Below are 17,198 nucleotides of genomic sequence, written 5' to 3'. Positions count from 1 at the left end.
ATGAGTGGCATGCTCTCTTTCATTTTCTCTTTCCAGAAATGAATAAGGAAACATGTAGCGTATTTTCTACTACTGAACAACTTACATCCATAATGAAGCTGACACTGTCATCAAAATAGAGAGACAAAATGAACCTGGATCCTTGATCACGTTGTTGAACTGCTAGATCAACCAATTCTGACATACACTTCCAAGCATGTAAGCCAATAAATGTGCTTACTTTTGAAGCCAGTTTGATTTGTGTTTTCTGTTACTTGCATGTAAAAGCATCTTAAGTGTTTAACTGCCTAAAGACTTATTAAAATGAAAGGGTGTGATGTCTATATTTTTCTCCAAACAACCAGTCTCATAATTTTAAGAAGGGAAAGAAAGTTTCTTTGGTATTCCTTGTTTTTGTGAATCAGTTATGGTTCCTTGTGTCCAAAGGCACATTTTCCTAAAGAAATGTTCTTGATTCACTTAGAGTATGGTTAACAGTTGGAAGCAATTCAGCTCCACGAGTCTTGATTACATACTACTCTTTGCCCTACATTGTGCTAGGCACCAAGGTATATGCAAAGTGATTCTGAACAAGATATGACTCCTTTCTTTAAGAAACCTAAAATCCTTTGGAAATCAAATGTAATATAAGGAACTTGAGCTTTGTTGTCATATATTCAGTTTCAAATCTTGTGCTGCCTATTATGTGTCTGGCATTATATATATGCTGTCTCATTTAATCTTCGCATCAACCCTTAAGGTCATTATTTATGAATGAGGAAATTAAGTTCAAAGAGGTAACTAACTTTCCCAAAGTGACTTGTCAGACATAATGGCGCTGGGAAATGAATGCAGGACTGAGTCCAAAACCAGAGGTATGACCAGTGTTTAGGTGGAATCTGAATGTGCCGTTAATAGGCAAGCACCCCAGACAGCCAGTTTATGTCTATTGTAGTTCTTCTGTCTTGGAGATATGATCTGAAGTCAAAGGTGGTGATGTTGGTCTTGTAAGGGCAAAAAAAACCCCTCAAACCAGGCAAAAGCTCCATCTGATGGCAATTAGGGCAAAAGGCAAGAACATTAAACAAGATGTTTTGGTTATTCATCCATTCAATGAAGACTTATTATACCTAATATATGACAGGCATTGTGCTAAACACAATGAAGAATACAAAGATTCATGAGGTCCAGTTTCTGCTCTGAAAGATCTATGGCCTTTTAAGTAACAAGAGCTGCCCTGTATCATATGTCTACTAACTGCCAGGCATTTCTCATAAACCATCTGTAATCCTTAAATGGCATTGCAATGTAAGTATTTTTGTTCCCATTCTATGGATGGGGAGTTTGAGGCTTTGAACGACTAGACCCAGGTCATACAAGCAAAGTCAAGATTTGAGAGCAAGTCTGACCCCAAAGCTTGTGTTCTCAGCCACACATATCTGAAGTCTAAACTTGATTGAGAGAAGCAACATCCAATAGGTCTTCTTTTTATTCTCCTCTCCTGCCACCTAACTCTCATTCCCCTCTGCACTGAGTGCCTACCAAAGTGCTAAGTTCACTTAGGGACTCAGTGAATTCATATCATGTGTTTTCAGCTCTGTAATAGAACTCTATCATCTTCTCCTGATGCTGTCAAATGACTGAACTTGAGAAATCTGAGGTCTGAGCATTATATTTCAAGTTCAGTTGGCCATAATACAAACTCTTGCTTCTAGTGTAGAATTGGTTGTATTATTTAGATTCAACAAATACATTTTAAACATTTACTATATATGCTAGGCAATTCCACACATGTTGTTTCATGATTTCCATTTTGCAAATAATAAATTCAAAGCTGTAGAAAAATTGCTCAAGATCACTCAAATTGTAAATGTAAGTCCATGATTCAAATTCCAGTTCTCTCTGTCCAGTATAGTTTTATGCATATATCCAAGTTTTTAATATATTTTCAAGGATATGTCCTAGTCAAGTATAATTCTGCTCTACCAGATGTGAATGCTGTTGGGTTTTGTATGGTGAGAACTACTTTTATTTAAAGCATTTACTCTCTTTCTTCCTCTCATTCCACTTCCATGATTGCTTTTGGAATATTTTATGTCTACACAACCTCTGCTTTTTTTCTTGGTGTCTCATAATTGCTGGTCCTGGCTCCAAGCCTCTCTCCCATAACTATTCCCAGAGGCCATCCCTCACCATGCTACTGTCCGTCTATCAGTTAAGTTTTCATGAGAAACGTCTCCTTTGTGGCATTTACCAAAGGAAAAACAAATCTCCCAAGCTTCTCTAAATAGCACAAAGTAATGCTTTTCTCATAGTCTTTAAAAAAAGGTTTTTTTCCTTTTCTTTTTTTTTTTCAACTTGTATGACTTGTCTCATCAGTAGGACCTAGATAGCTTGCCACATGAAAACTTTTGAGTAAACTTTCTACAAGCCTTTGGTGTGACTGAGACAGAGATTGTCCCTCCTTAGCCCCAGGTAATCTCTTGGGAATAGTTTAGTATTTTCAGAAAGAAGAAAATATCAAAATAACAGGTGAGAATTATTTTTAAAAATTAATGTTTATGATAAAACTCAATAGAGGTAAGGAGCTCATTTGGGTAAGGTCACACTAGTTCTTATGTATGTTGCCTTATGAAGTTCTCAGCAACAAATTAGATCTTTCTATATTTCTTCCATAAACCCATTCTGCTTGAGGGCTTCAGTGTGGCGGCCCTTGAATTGAACTGGAAGAGGGAATTTAAATAGGAAAAGAGCAGGAGTCACCCACTGCTACATTTAGGAGCTGTTAAGTGTTTTGGGAGTTCAATCAAGAGAAAGTTGGAGCAAAGTAAGGGTAAGACTACTCTCTACCTGTGGAAAAGACATGTAGAGAAACAATGTCCTCCTAGGCTTAATACCTTTCAGCAAACTAGTGAAGATATATGGACCAGAAATAATAGCCTCCCACCCCTCAAACTGGGTGAACTTGTTCTGAATTTTAAAGAGCAGAGTTTTTGGCTAAGCAAGCAAGACATGAACTTCACCTAGTCAAGGAAGGCAGTCAACCACTGGGCAGAACAGCCATTGCCTGATAGCTGTCTCTCCATAGATTATGGAGAACCAGGGAAAGACAGCCAGAAAAGGATGCCCATTTCCAGCTCCACTCTCTTCCTCCCTCTAGACACCACCATTTCTTTTGCAATGCATTAATTAGCTTTGACACAATATTTCTGAATAAGAAACGACCCCAAGATTCAGTGGCTTAAAGGAACAATCTTTTTTTTTTTCATGGGTCTGTGGGTTGGCTGAGTTGGGAGTGAGACTGGGCTCAGCTGGGTGCACCTGCTTCTTACTGCAGGTCTGTGGGCAAGCTGGGGTGGCTCTGCTCCATATGTCTCTCATCATCCTGGAGTAGACAGCTTGCCAAGCCATGCTTCTCTCATAGAAGGAGCAGAAGCAAAAGGAAGCAAGAAGAAGCATGTGAGACCTCTGAAAACCTAGGTGTGGAACTGGCCCCTATCACTCCTACCCATATGGTCAAAGCAAGTCATGTGGCCAAGCCCAAAGTCTAAGAAGCAGGGAAATACGTTCCACCCACAATGAGCTTGTGGCAAGTGTATATAGATGCAGGGAAAATGGAAGGATTGGGGTCATTTAGTCTACAAGCCTGAATCACCCACAACCCTAAAAAAAGGTGCTTTACATGAAGAATTTGAACTTTCTTTATTAAAATGTGATTTTTCTTCCTTCACTCTTTACATTATTATTCAAGGTTCTAAATCCCTTCCACTTCTCCCTTGGCCAGAGTCCAGAATGCTCTCTTCTCTTCATTTCCTGCCTCAAATTGGAAACTTTCTCCCCTTATTGTTTATCAAAGTATGATCACTTTTTGTGCTGTATTTTCTTCATAATTCTTTGGGAACCAATCTATATAGCGTTTTATTGAACAAATAGTATTAATATTTGTGGTATTGCCTGTTTACTCCCCATAAATAATAAAGGATATAGGGTGTGTGCACACACGTGCACGCACACACCCACAAACTACAGAGAGTAGTCAAAATGAGGAAAAGTAAATTACTGGGGGTTAATCTGAATGACTTCATGGAGAATTTGAATACTGAATATATTTTTGAAGGAAATTACCAAGCTTCTTAAGGGCTTAATTACTCAAAAAAAATTTTTTAATAGTCCAAAAGTCCAATTGCAACATTCTACTCACTACCCACGTGATGAGGAAATAGATGTGTGGACTGATTAGTATTTTGCTCTTGTACTTGTTATTCACCACAAGCCTTTGCCCAGCCTTCTCAAGAACACAGACCATTAGTGTAAAGGCAAGTGAGTGAGAGTAGGGATAGCTCACACCTAACCCATCACCACAACTAGACAGAGCTTAGAGCCCATGCAACTTTCGGGGGGTGGTGGTCAGTGGTATGGTTCATGAGTGTTCTCTGTGTCTCTCTCCCCATGTGTGCGCACGTGTGTGTACATATAATAAAAAGTAAATTTATGCCGTGCTTGTTGATTAATGAATACCAATCGGTGATCAATAAATTGTACCATATCTGCCAGATTGCTGCTCTCATCATTAGGAACTATTAGTACATCCAAAAGTATATGTGTTTGAGTCACTAAGGTGATGTATTGTACAGTTGCTTTACTCTTCTGTTTCTAAACCCAAGTTTAAGGTAATAGGGTAGAAGCCTCTTCTTGGGTGAAGTACCCCTATTCAGTGTTTCTATGCCACCCTGACTACCCTTCATCATACCATTTACCATCCTACATTGCAGTTGTTCCCTTGTCTTTCTATCCACCATTTGATCATAAGCTCTAGGAAGGCAAGTAAACAATTGTATCTGTTCATCGTTTTATCTCCTGGTACAGTACCTGTCTTGTGTTAGATGCTCAATAAATAAGAAAGTATTGAGAGAAATAAACATCGTTCCAATATATTAAAAAAAGGACAAGTGAAGCATTTTGTAACTTGCTAAAGTTATATAACTTATTATAATTGTTATAATCTCCACTAAAATTACCTAATGAGAAAAGCTACAATAAGCAAACCCCAGATTACGAATGTACCAGCCCAGGCAATCTGACCAGTTTGCATATTATCTAATTTGGGGGTTTTATGTATAGATCTCAGCATGAATGTGTTCAGTGTATACATGACAACATGGGCTACAGGGCATATACACATGCTTCATGGTGGGGGGCAGGCCTGTACCCACTGCCTACACACAGACGGACAACCACATTAGGGACAGACAAGCTTGGAGTTAACATTGAGATGGTTTCACTATGAAAGCTCCTCAAAGTTGTAATATAGAACTGAGATTCAAGTGCAAAATAAAATACAAGTCTTACCAGAAGGGGAAAAAAACAGTTTTTCTCTGCATTAAAAAAATGAGAAGTCTTTTTTATTTTTCCCCTGAATGATAGGACCATAATGATTCAATTTCTTTTGCACCAATCAGCATCAGCCGTGAGATCCAGACCTGGCACATGGAAATTTCAGCCTTAAGTCAAATATTATTTCAAAGTTAATGACAAAATCTATTTTTGCAGTGGTCTTGTTTAAAATATTTCCCCTTAATACTCTTGAAATGCTGTAATTGAAAGCAGTTATTTGAGATGCCAGTGCATACTTCTTTAATTATGTCCTGTACCATCTGTTTCCAATGAAAGGGCAGTATCTGTTTGCAGTTACCAATCTTATGAAAAACAGGCTTGTCCCGAAATAGATTGGAACTAAAACCAGAAAGCATTTCTTTCAGAGGCATCCTTTCAAGCCAATTAACTTTAATCATTATAGAAATGTTTATTTCCCATCTTAGTCTCTCTTCACATGTAAATTCCTTCAGGGGAAAAGATCCCTTTTTGTGACTGTTTGAATAGTTCCAATTTGGGTTAATCAGAACCTGCTGGCCTGTTTATTTTCCAATTGTGAATGCTGGCAGATTTCTTGATGAAGGAGGCACACAGTCCCCAAGGGGAGCAGATCTAGAAAAGCAGCAGATACACACCTACTGGTCAGAGAAAGTTCGCTTAACCTCCAGGGTTCCATGCTTGCCTCCATGTTGTCTTCTAGGGTGGGGACCAATGAAGTGATTTGATAGGTGTGAGACCAGGACTCCTAAGTTGCATCAGTATGAAGCCCATCTTCCCAAAGGAGCCAGACATTCTCTTAGACCACACACTCACATGTCATTCTCATATAAGCTGTAAGAAAGCTTGGTGACCTTGCAAAATGCAGCATCTGTGGTGGTGGCTTATAAGTGGCATCACACTACCTAGGGGAGAGTTATTTCTAAATTGCTCTGTTCTTCAGGGAAATTTTCAATCCACAGGTCTAAAAAAATGGTTCATGGAATGTTTTTGGATGTTATTATTAAGTAGCTTCATTTGTCCATCAGAGAACTTTGACTGATTTGTCCACTGATATATCCCAAATACCTAGAACAAACAGTACCTGGGACAAATAGATCCTCAGTGAATATTTGTTAAATTTATTCCCTCTTCTAGACCATAACAATATGTTAATATAAGACATATAAAATCTCTGCTCTTATGATGTCTTGGAGATGAAAACAAAAGGGTCAAAGACAAGACATATTGACAATGAGCATCTTAAAGATAGATCAACAAGATCATCTCTGTGCCTAGAAGGTATCTGATGCAAAGGGTCTCGGTCAGAGTTGGTGTTTATTAAATATTTGGTTAATTTAGCTCAGCAAGCATATGTGTCTTGGCCAACACCTAAAAAAGCTACCATTTACTGAGCCTTTAATAAGTTCCATTCACTGTGATGAATGTTTTATACACATGAGCTCCTATGATCTTCAAAACAAACAAATAAACACCCTGTGAAATACATATAAACTATTTCCAATGTTTAGATGCAGAGCTGAAGCTTATGTATGGACAGTAACTTAGTGAGATTGATCAGTTAGTAAATGCTAATCTGAGATTAAGAATTCAGGTCCATCTTAGTTGAAAGTCGATATTCATATGTGCTCTCTATTTTCTCTCATGCAAAGCTCAAAGTGTCCAGGAAGGCCTCCTTCTAACACACCAAAGCTTAGGGATTTCATGGTCACATATTTTAAAAATCTGAAACCATGTTATCATTTGGGAAACAACAATTTCCATTCCTATTTCTCCCTTGAAGTTTCTGGAGTTGTACATTGACTGGACCTCCTAATAACAACAACATCCTTCAATTTTGGCTTCCTGAGCATCTGTAGCTTTTGGATCTTATGGGCTCCATCCAAGAAGTAGATATTTTCCTTGTTTCCCAAGAATCATGAGGGTAAGTAATATATTTTTTTCTGTTTGGAATTGAAATGTTATCCTGTCAGGTTGGATGAACTTGGCAGGCTTGAATTAAAAAATACCACCCATCTATCCCACGCTCTCTTCCTCTGATGATTTAAATGGAAGTGTAACAAAATCCCTTAAGCCTTCATAATTTAATCCCATCCCCAACTTTTCAGAAAGCCATCAGAATTCCTGTGGGGCTGTCCAGTGAGAGACAGTACAGGATGATGCAACAATGGGAAATGTGGAGGGACGTGATGGAAAGTTGGGAAAGAGAACAGAGACACCCTAATTATGCAGTGGCTGAGCATCTTCACATACTCACGCTAATGAGTGGCTTCTGATACTGTGTGGTCAAGGAGGAAGCTGGCCTCCATGTTCTTGAGCTTGACATTCAGGAGCTATGACTCATGCTGGGTCTGTAGCAGACTAACAAGTTATGAATAAACTACTAGCACTACCTCTACATTAGAGTTTCTATGATCTATTTGTCAACTGTTCATTTATTACTTAATAATATCAATCACCACTTCTCAGTCTTCATGCACAGTGTACTAAATGTTACCCTAGCAGCAAGTGAGAGGTATCTTTATTCAGAAACGTCCCATTTAAGTTCATTAAACACACACATATATAAATATAGGATGAAGATAAGAGCTCCCTCAAAGAAAATAAGAATGTCAGAGTACAGGTCTTTTACCTCCTTAGGCAGGTTTATTCCCTGATAAAAGAAACTGAAGATGATACAAAGAAATGGAAAGATATGCCATTTTCTTAGATTGGAAGAATCAATATTATTAAAATGACTATACTACCCAAGGCAATCTACAGATTCAATGCAATCTCTACCAAATTACCAATGGCATTTTTCACAGAATTGGAACAAAAAATTTTACAATTTGTATGGAAACACAAAAGGCCCTGAATAGCCAAAGCAATACTGAGAAAGAAAAATAGAGCTGGAGGAATCAGGCTCCCTGACTTCAGACTATACTACAAAGCTACAGTAATCAAAACACTATGGTACTGGCACAAAAAGAGACACATAGATCAATGGAACAAGATAGAAAGCCCAGAAATAGACCCATGCACTTATTGTTGTTTAACCTATGATAAAGGAGACAAGAGTATACAATGGATAAAAGACAGTCTCTTCAATAAGTGGTGTTGGGAAAACTGGACAGTCACATGTAAAAGTATGAAATTAGAATACTCTCTAACACCATATACAAAAATAAACTTGAAATGAATTAAAGACCTAAATATCAGACCAGATACTATAAAACTCCTAGAGGAAAGCATAGGCAAAACACACTTTGACATAAATTTCAGCAACATCTTTTTGGATTCATCTCCTAGAGTAATGGAAATAAAAACAAAAATAAACAAATGGGATCTAATTAAACTTAAAAGCTTTTGCACAGCAAAGGAAACCACAAGCAAAACAAAAAGACAACCCACAGATTGGGAGAAAATATTTGCAAATGATGCAACTGACAAGGGCTTAATTTCCAAAATATACAAACAATTCATAAAACTCAATATCAAACAACCCAATCAAAAAATGGGCAGAAGACCTAAATAGACATTTCTCCAAAGAAGACATACAGATGGGCAACAGACACATGAAAAAATGCTCAACATCGCTAATTACTAGAGAAATATAAATCAAAACTACAATGAGGTATCACCTCACTCCAGTCAGAATGGCTATCAACAAAAAGTCTACAAATAAAAACTGCTGGAGAGGGTGTGGAGGAAAGGGAACCCTCCTACATTGTTGGTGGGAATGCAAATTGGTGCAGCCACTATGGAAAACAGTATGGTGGTTCCTGGAAAAACTAAAAATAGAACTACCATATGATGGAGTTACCAGCAACCCCACTCCTGGGCATATATCCAGAGATGCACCCCAGTGTTCCCTGCAGCACTATTTACAATAGCCAAGACATGGAAGCAACCTAAATGTCCATCAACAGATGAATGGATAAAGAGGTGTGGTATATGTGTATATATATATATATATATATATATATATATATATATATATATATATATATATATATATATACACACACACACACAATGGAATATCACTCAGCCATAAAAAAGAGTGAAATAATGCCATTTGCCACAACATGGATAGACATAGAGATTATCATACTAAGTGAGGTAAGCCAAAGACAAATATCATATGATATTGCTTATATGTGGAATATGAAAAAAAAGATACAAATGAACTTATTTACAAAACAGAAATAGATCCACAGGCATAGAAAACAAACTTATGGTTACCAAAGGGGGAGGTGGGGGAGGGATAAATTAGGAGGATGGAGTTAACATATACACACTACGATGTATAAAACAGATAACCAGTAAGGACCTACTGTATAGCACAAGGAACTTACTCAATATTTTGTAATAACATATAAAGGAAAAGAATCTGAAAAAGAATCTATCTATCTATATCTGAATCACTGTGCTGTACACCTGAAACTAACATGACATTGTAAATCAACTATACTTCATTTAAAAAAAATAAATTAAAAAAAAGAATATCAGGATAGGGCAAAAGTCAATGTGTTAAAATGAAAAAAACTAATAATAACAATAACAAAATTAATATTTATTTAGTTTCTACTGTGTACCAGGCACAATGCTAGAAGTTCCATAGTAACTTTATAAGAACCCCTTTGAGATGAATATTCTTATCCCTATTTTACAGATGAGAAAATTGAGACTCAAAGAGATTAACATTAGGTTCCAGAGCTAGTAAATGATAGAAGCAGAATTCAAACCAGCTCTTCCTGACTCCAAAACCTCTGCTCTTTCCATATTAATGCAGTTTGTCTAAAGGATCATTAGTAGAGAATGTGGTACAGAAAATTTTGTTCTCAGAATTTCATTAATAGTGGATAACATAGATGGAGGTGGCAGAATTAGAGAAGGAAAAAAGGCATTTAAGAAGTAAAATCTTATACTTCACAAATTTCCATATCCTTTGAAGTCTTGAAAAAGATTAATTTTTATGAATCAATTTTAAATTTTCCTGTGATAAGTGGAAATTTTAAATATATGCACTTAATACTTATGGGGGCATTGAAATGAAGCATTGGAATTGCACCATCCTGAGCTTCCCTATGTAATCATGCCTCCATCATTCAAGCTCCTGAGATTTAGTCCAATGGCAACAATGAAAACACTCAACATGCCTGGTTACAATTCTCTCCAATATTACCCTTTAGGTCACTTTAAACTTGAGCCTTCCCAGCCTGTTTTACTGATCTGCAGGGAGTGTCCACTGCAACACATCAATGAGGAATCTCCAAACATTACGAAGACTGTCTTTTGGTTTTACTGAAGATGGTGGCAGAAGCAATGGCATCAGTTTTCCTATTCAGTCATCATAATCATTATCACCAAATTAATATGCAAGTCATTTTGGGGGCTCTATATATTAGCTACAAATTTTCTATGCAGTAAACATGGTTTATATATAAATTATAAATTTATCCAACTAATTTGTTGAAATAATTCCAATGTATTGGAACTGCTAGGACTAAGGACATCAAAAATTTATAGTTTCGAGTCCACACTAGATTTTCCCCTACTATATAGACAGGACCTCATCAATCTTGTCCCCCAGTGTTTATGTGGGTATGTCTCTTAAAACTGTACAAATGTTAAATATTTAATCTTTGGTAATATGATATTACAAAGAAATTGCTTTTCTTCTGTTACTGTTAAGCTCAGTCATCTTCATATATGCTTAATCCTTACTAGTCACTTGTGCTATTTAATTTTCTTCTGTTTTTTTCATTTCCTTTGGTATACCAATGTCTTTGTTACTAGTTACTAAGAACTCATTTATGACTAAGGATGTTAACCATTTGCCATGCAATGCAAATGAAATTCCATATTTTATTGCCATCAATTTACTATGGTGTTTTGTATTTTGGTTGTGTACTAAAATAGAATCACGTTGTGTTTTTTAAAAAAAGTAAATTTTGTTCTGTTAAGGAAGGAGATTGAGAAAATAGAGAAGTTAAAAACTTACCATTGGATCCTGGAAATATTCCTGAGCTGGAAATTAAAGTTCTATTTTCTGCTGCTTCACTAATTAACTTTCTACTTGGGCAAAGTCACTTCACCTCTCTGGGCTTTAGTTTTATCATGTGTTCTATCAAATTAAGGAGATGAATTTAATGCTGTTAAGGATTTCAGTGTGAAGTTTTGGTATCCAAATCTCACCCTACTCCTACCTCAGGGTTCTCTGTTGAAGGAGATATTTCAGCAAGGCTAAATAGCCAAATGGGAAATAATATGCCAGCATTTCAGGAGTGGAGCTCCTTGATCAAGTCATTCTAGAGCACCTTGGGCTTTGAGACTATATTGGGCCTTCCTTTCCCTACTCCCATCTAGCATGACTGGATCTGGGTAGCATATTCCAAATTTACGTAAATAACTAACCTCACGGGTAGTAACAGTCAATTTGTCTCAGCCATCCAAGTGCAAGGAAAGATTAGGTCAAAGTGTGGGTGAACTTCCTTTTCTGAATGGACCAAGGCAGAAGTGAGGGATGGAAAAGAAGCAGAAGAGAAGAATAATCTCTCTCCTCCAAAAATGACTTTTAAGGTCATTCCTGGTATTAAGTGTCCACGGATTGATGAAGCCACTGCCTATTAAAAAACCAGGGCTAACATATAATGACTATCATTCAAACTGAGACATGTAGTGAAATTGAGGATTATATATAAAGAAATGAGAATGAGGTTAAAAGCAGAGTTTTAATCAGGACAATAGATATCAGAAGACAATGGCATAATATATTTAAAGTGCTAAAGGAAAGTCAGTAAACCTAGAATTTTTCACTCAGCTTAACTATTATTTAAGAGCGGAGGGTGGAAACACAGTTTACCATACACAGTCTCTCACTGAAAAAGTTATCAGAGGATATGCTTCATGACATTAGCACTTTTTTAAACCATGAAGCACTATATAGCATTATACCAGGTTAAGATGGAAAGGAGAAGCAGGGGTACAGGTTTTCTCTCTCATAATTCCTAAAAATGAACAAAAATATTTTGAAAAGGCCAAAACTATACATGATACATATGTTGTGTGTACGTGTGTTTAATGAAGATAAATTGTTACATTATTAATATAGTTTATATGTGGTCCTACAGGTAAGAGGATAGACTTAAAATTTTTTCATGTCCATTCCAAGGCCTGAGTAAAAACAACTTAAACAAAGCATTGTGTTATCTGAATTTTACAGTTGTATGTATGTGTCTATGTATAAAATTATCTGTTTCCATAAAGGGAAATTGTACAATCCAATATAATTTATTTAAATCTAGTTCAATTAGTTTATACCAATTCAGTCCAGGTCAGATCAGCTCAGTTAAATTTAATTGAATACAACTGCTTGCTCTAATCTTGGTCCACTTTCATATTAGTATGAGAAAGTAAAAATCCAGCCCCAGATAATAGCTCTCTGTTGCCAGTGTTTGTTCTAGCCACCTTCCCAATTCCCCTTTACTCACTTGACTAGCTTTTTCCATTTCTCATCTTCTGAACCTTTGATCTTTTGGCTTTGTGGCCCTGATCCTATTACCTGCTTTAGATCTCTCTTTGTTTTGACAACTTATTTGGATCAGTTTCTGTGTCCTATTAATTTTAGTCTGTTGACTTCTTATGATCCATTCAAGTTTGATGACTTTGCAAGTCAAAATAAGAGACACTTGGTTAAAGACTAGTTCTAAAAAAAGTCACCAGACTATGAGACTATATGTTGACCTCTCCACAAGTTTATAATGCACTACTGTGCAGTGAGACATAAAATGGCAAAGAAAGACCATGTATATTGTGAACTAAAAAGACAATGATGCCTCAACTTGTTCACCTCTGTGCTTCTTTGTCCTTGATTCTTTATCCTTGATTCTTTATACCCATAGCTTCCCTTAACTGGATAGAGCCAAAAAGGCTAACCCAACCTAGAACTCTTTTTATGTGTGCCAATGCAATTCCCAAACTCATTGGGAGAGGAAGGCACATAACTGAGGCCCAGCATCAGTCCAAAGTTCTCAAAATAAATTACTTTCCAAATAGTTCAAAGAGATAAAGAAGGCAGACAGACTCAATATGGCTGGTAAAAAGTTGGCATCAAGGGCAGATGATAGATTTGAACTACAGTTTGCTGTATTTTTATGCTTTGAGTGACAGCATAAGTATCTTCCTGCTATTCTTGGCAAGGCAAAAACTCAAATTTTGCCTTTGGTGTTTTTTTCCTTACTTTATTATTTTTTAAACTGTGGTAATGCAAAACTGAGAAAAAGCATTAAGTCATCCTCTCATTGCTCTCGCCAAAGAATTACTTCCTATGGTGTGTATTCTAGGACTTCTATGAACTAAATTAACCTTAAATTATGGTAATGTTTTCACTACTTTCTCTGGGACATGTCTCCCAAATCTAATGATTCTTATTATGTATTAGATATTTATTTCTGATTCTGGTTTCCAAATTTTCTACTCATATTTCTCTGAGCTACATCTATATTATTCAGTAATCATAACACGGGGTTACAGCCTTCATATTAAGAAAGGCATTTAAGCATTTCTCTCAGTTAATGTACTGAGAGTGGGGATAGGTACGTATAAGGGAGTGGGATGTTACAGAATCTCAGTGAGGACCTCTTAACCCCCAAGATGTGACATCTGTTTAAAGTAATCATTGCATGTTACCTTGAAAGGAAAATAAAACATCAAAAGATAGCTTGGTGGATGACTGAACTGGGACAGTTCCAACTCTTCATTATAGTTGAGAGAGCCATTCACCAACTATCAATAATTAGGCTCAGCCTTTATTGGATTCTCAAGCAGTTCTATAAGCTCTTTCTATTCTTTCTGTCAAACCTTGAACATTTTCCACTCCTGTGTGAGCTGAGATGGTTTTTTAGCTCACAGCTTCTTGATAGTCGTTCTCCCCCCAGAAGAATGACTGTACTTTGCCCAGCATTGTAGAATCTTGCCCTAAGCATGCACAGCTTATGATTTGGCTAACTAAAGTTTCAAGATAGATTTCTGGAGCTGATAAAAAAGATACCCACTTTGACACTTCTATTTAACATTTTACTGGAGAATCTCAGCCAATTAAATAAGGCAAGAAAAATAAAGATAGGCATGTTGGAAAGGAAGCTGTAAAACAGTCTTTATTCCCAGATGATATAATCATGTGCATAGAAAAATCATAACTCCTCAATGTATTATAACTAATATGTAAATTCAGCAAGGTCACAGAATATAAGACCAATATACAAAAATTTAACTTTAAGTCTAAATACTAACAACAAAATGTGGAAAATAAAATTAAGAAAACAATATTTACAATAGCTTTGAAGAATATAATATACTTAAAGACAAATATAGTGGTATATATGCGAGACCTATGCATGCAAAACTATAAATACTGCTGAAATTAGAGTTAAATAAATGGAGAAATGTGCTATGTTCATAGAATGAAAGACTCTATAGTGTTATGATATCAATCCAGAAATAAACCCATACTTTTACAGTCACCTGATTTTTTAACTAAGAATCCAAAGCAATTCAATGAGGGAAAGAAAGTCTTTTCAACAAATGGTGCTGGGTCAACTAGCTACCTATATGAAAATAAGTGAGCCTCACTCAACCTGCACCTTACACGATACACAAATGATTATTTTGAAATGGACCACAGACCCAAATATAAAAATCAAGTATATATAGTTTCAAGAAGAAAACAAAGGAAAACACTTCCATGATGTTGGTGCAGGCAATAATTTTCTAGCTATGACCTAGTAAACACTAACCATAAAAGAAAAAATGTAAAATCAACTTTATCAAAATTAAAACTTTTGGAAGATTCTGTTAAGATAATCTAAAGACAAGCCACAAATTGGGAGAAAATATTGTGTATATATATATATATAAAACCACAAGTATGCATTTAGTACCCATGCCAGGCATTGTTATGTGTCCTGGAAATACAGCAATAATTTTTTTCCCAGGCATCAGCCTAGAATCATCTTCAAAGAAGCCAATCTGACAGAGGCTGCAAACCAGAAATGTACTTGGCCAGCCAGAGGAAATGCTGACTACATTAAGGGAACTCTTGATAATAAAACTTGGAGTTTTGATTATTAAATGAAATTAGACAAAATAATTACTGAAATAAGTTTCATGAGTAAAAATCACATTTGAGAGTAACCAGAGAAGTCATGGGACCTGCTCTAGGTTTCATCCAAGAAGTGGGGAACAGCAAACCCCAGAAGGACAATTTTCCCTAGTAGTGTGGGTAAAGGATAAAGACTGTTGTTAATATTGGTGTCAGTATTGATGGTGATAGTTGACTTCTTTGTTTATTTTGCACTTTATCAAGATCTACTCTTTCAATATAACAGTTATATTCTGTTCATTCTTCATAAAAGCATTGTCCAATAGAACTTTCTGTAATGATAAAAGTATTCTAGAGTTGAGCTGTCCAATTTGGTAGCCACTAGCCACATTTGGCTACTCAGCACCTGAACTGTGGCTAGAATGACTAAGAAACTAGATTTTAATTTTTATTTAGTTCTATCAATTTAAATTTAAGTAGCTCTCTGTGGCTAAGGGCTACCATATTGGACAAGTTATTCTCAAAGGTACATGTGTACTGACTGATGTAGTTACAGTGCCCAAAGATCTGAAAGGCATTGAAGTTCTCTGTAAAATGTTGCCTTGAAATATAGATCAATGGAACAGGAGAGAAAGCCCAGAGATAAACCCACACACATATGGTCACCTTATCTTTGATGAAGGAGGCAAGCATATACAGTGGAGAAAAGACAGCCTCTTCAATAAGTGGTGCTGGGAAAATTGGACAGGTACATGTAAAAGTATGAAATTAGAACACTCCCTGACACCATGCACAAAAATAAACTCAAAATGGATTAAAGACCTAAGTGTAAGGGCAGACACTATCAAACTCTTAGAGGAAAACATAGGCAGAACACTCTATGACATACATCACAGCAAGATTCTTTTTGACCCAGCTCCCAGAGAAATGGAAATAAGAACACAAATAAACAAATGGGACCTAATGAAACTTAAAAGCTTTTGCACAGCAAAGGAAACCATAAACAAGACCAAAAGACAACCATCAGAACGGGAGAAAATATTTGCAAATGAAGCAACTGACAAAGGATTAATCTCCAGGATTTACAAGCAGCTCATGCAGCTCAATAACAAAAAAACAAACAACCCAATCCAAAAATGGGCAGAAGACCTAAATAGACATTTCTCCAAAGAAGATACACAGATGGCCTACAGACACATGAAAGAATGCTCAACATCATTAATCATTAGAGAAATGCAAATCAAAACTACAATGAGATATCATCTCACACCGGTTAGAATGGCCATCATCAAAAAATCTAGAAACAATAAATGCTGGAGAGGGTGTGGAGGAAAGGGAACACTCTTGCACTGTTGGTGGGAATGAAAATTGATACAGCCACTATGGAGAACAGTATGGAGGTTCCTTAAAAAACTACAAATAGAACTACCATACGACCCAGCAATCCCACTACTGGGCATATACCCGGAGAAAACCATAGGTCAAAAAGAGTCATGTACCAAAATGTTCATTGCAGCTCTATTTACAATAGCCAGGACATGGAAGCAACCTAAATGTCCATCGACAGATGAATGGATAAAGAAGATGTGGCACATATATACAATGGAATATTACTCAGCCATAAAAAGAAATGAAATGGAGGTATTTGTAATGAGGTGGATGGAGTTAGAGTCTGTCATACAGAGTGAAGTAAGTCAGAAAGAGAAAAACAAATACAGTATGCTAACACATATATACGGAATCTAAGGGAAAAAAAAAAAAA

At 36.4% G+C, this 17,198-nt stretch overlaps 1 long non-coding RNA gene across 1 annotated transcript in view; it reads right to left on the bottom strand.

The window, feature by feature from the left end:
- Positions 1 to 2,492: 2,492 nt before the first annotated feature.
- LOC309604928 overlaps positions 2,493 to 17,198 on the bottom strand; it is a 39,225-nt gene continuing 24,519 nt past the window's right edge. The window contains exon 3 of the long non-coding RNA XR_014231120.1: positions 2,493 to 16,037. This is a non-coding gene — a long non-coding RNA (uncharacterized lncRNA). The remainder of the gene's footprint in view (positions 16,038 to 17,198) is intronic.

Source organism: Balaenoptera borealis (genome assembly GCF_965194805.1).
Source record: "Balaenoptera borealis genome assembly, chromosome: 1".
NCBI lineage: Eukaryota > Metazoa > Chordata > Mammalia > Artiodactyla > Balaenopteridae > Balaenoptera > Balaenoptera borealis.
The sequence above is the reverse complement of the archived record's forward strand: the minus strand, read 5'-3'. Positions and strand labels throughout refer to the sequence as shown.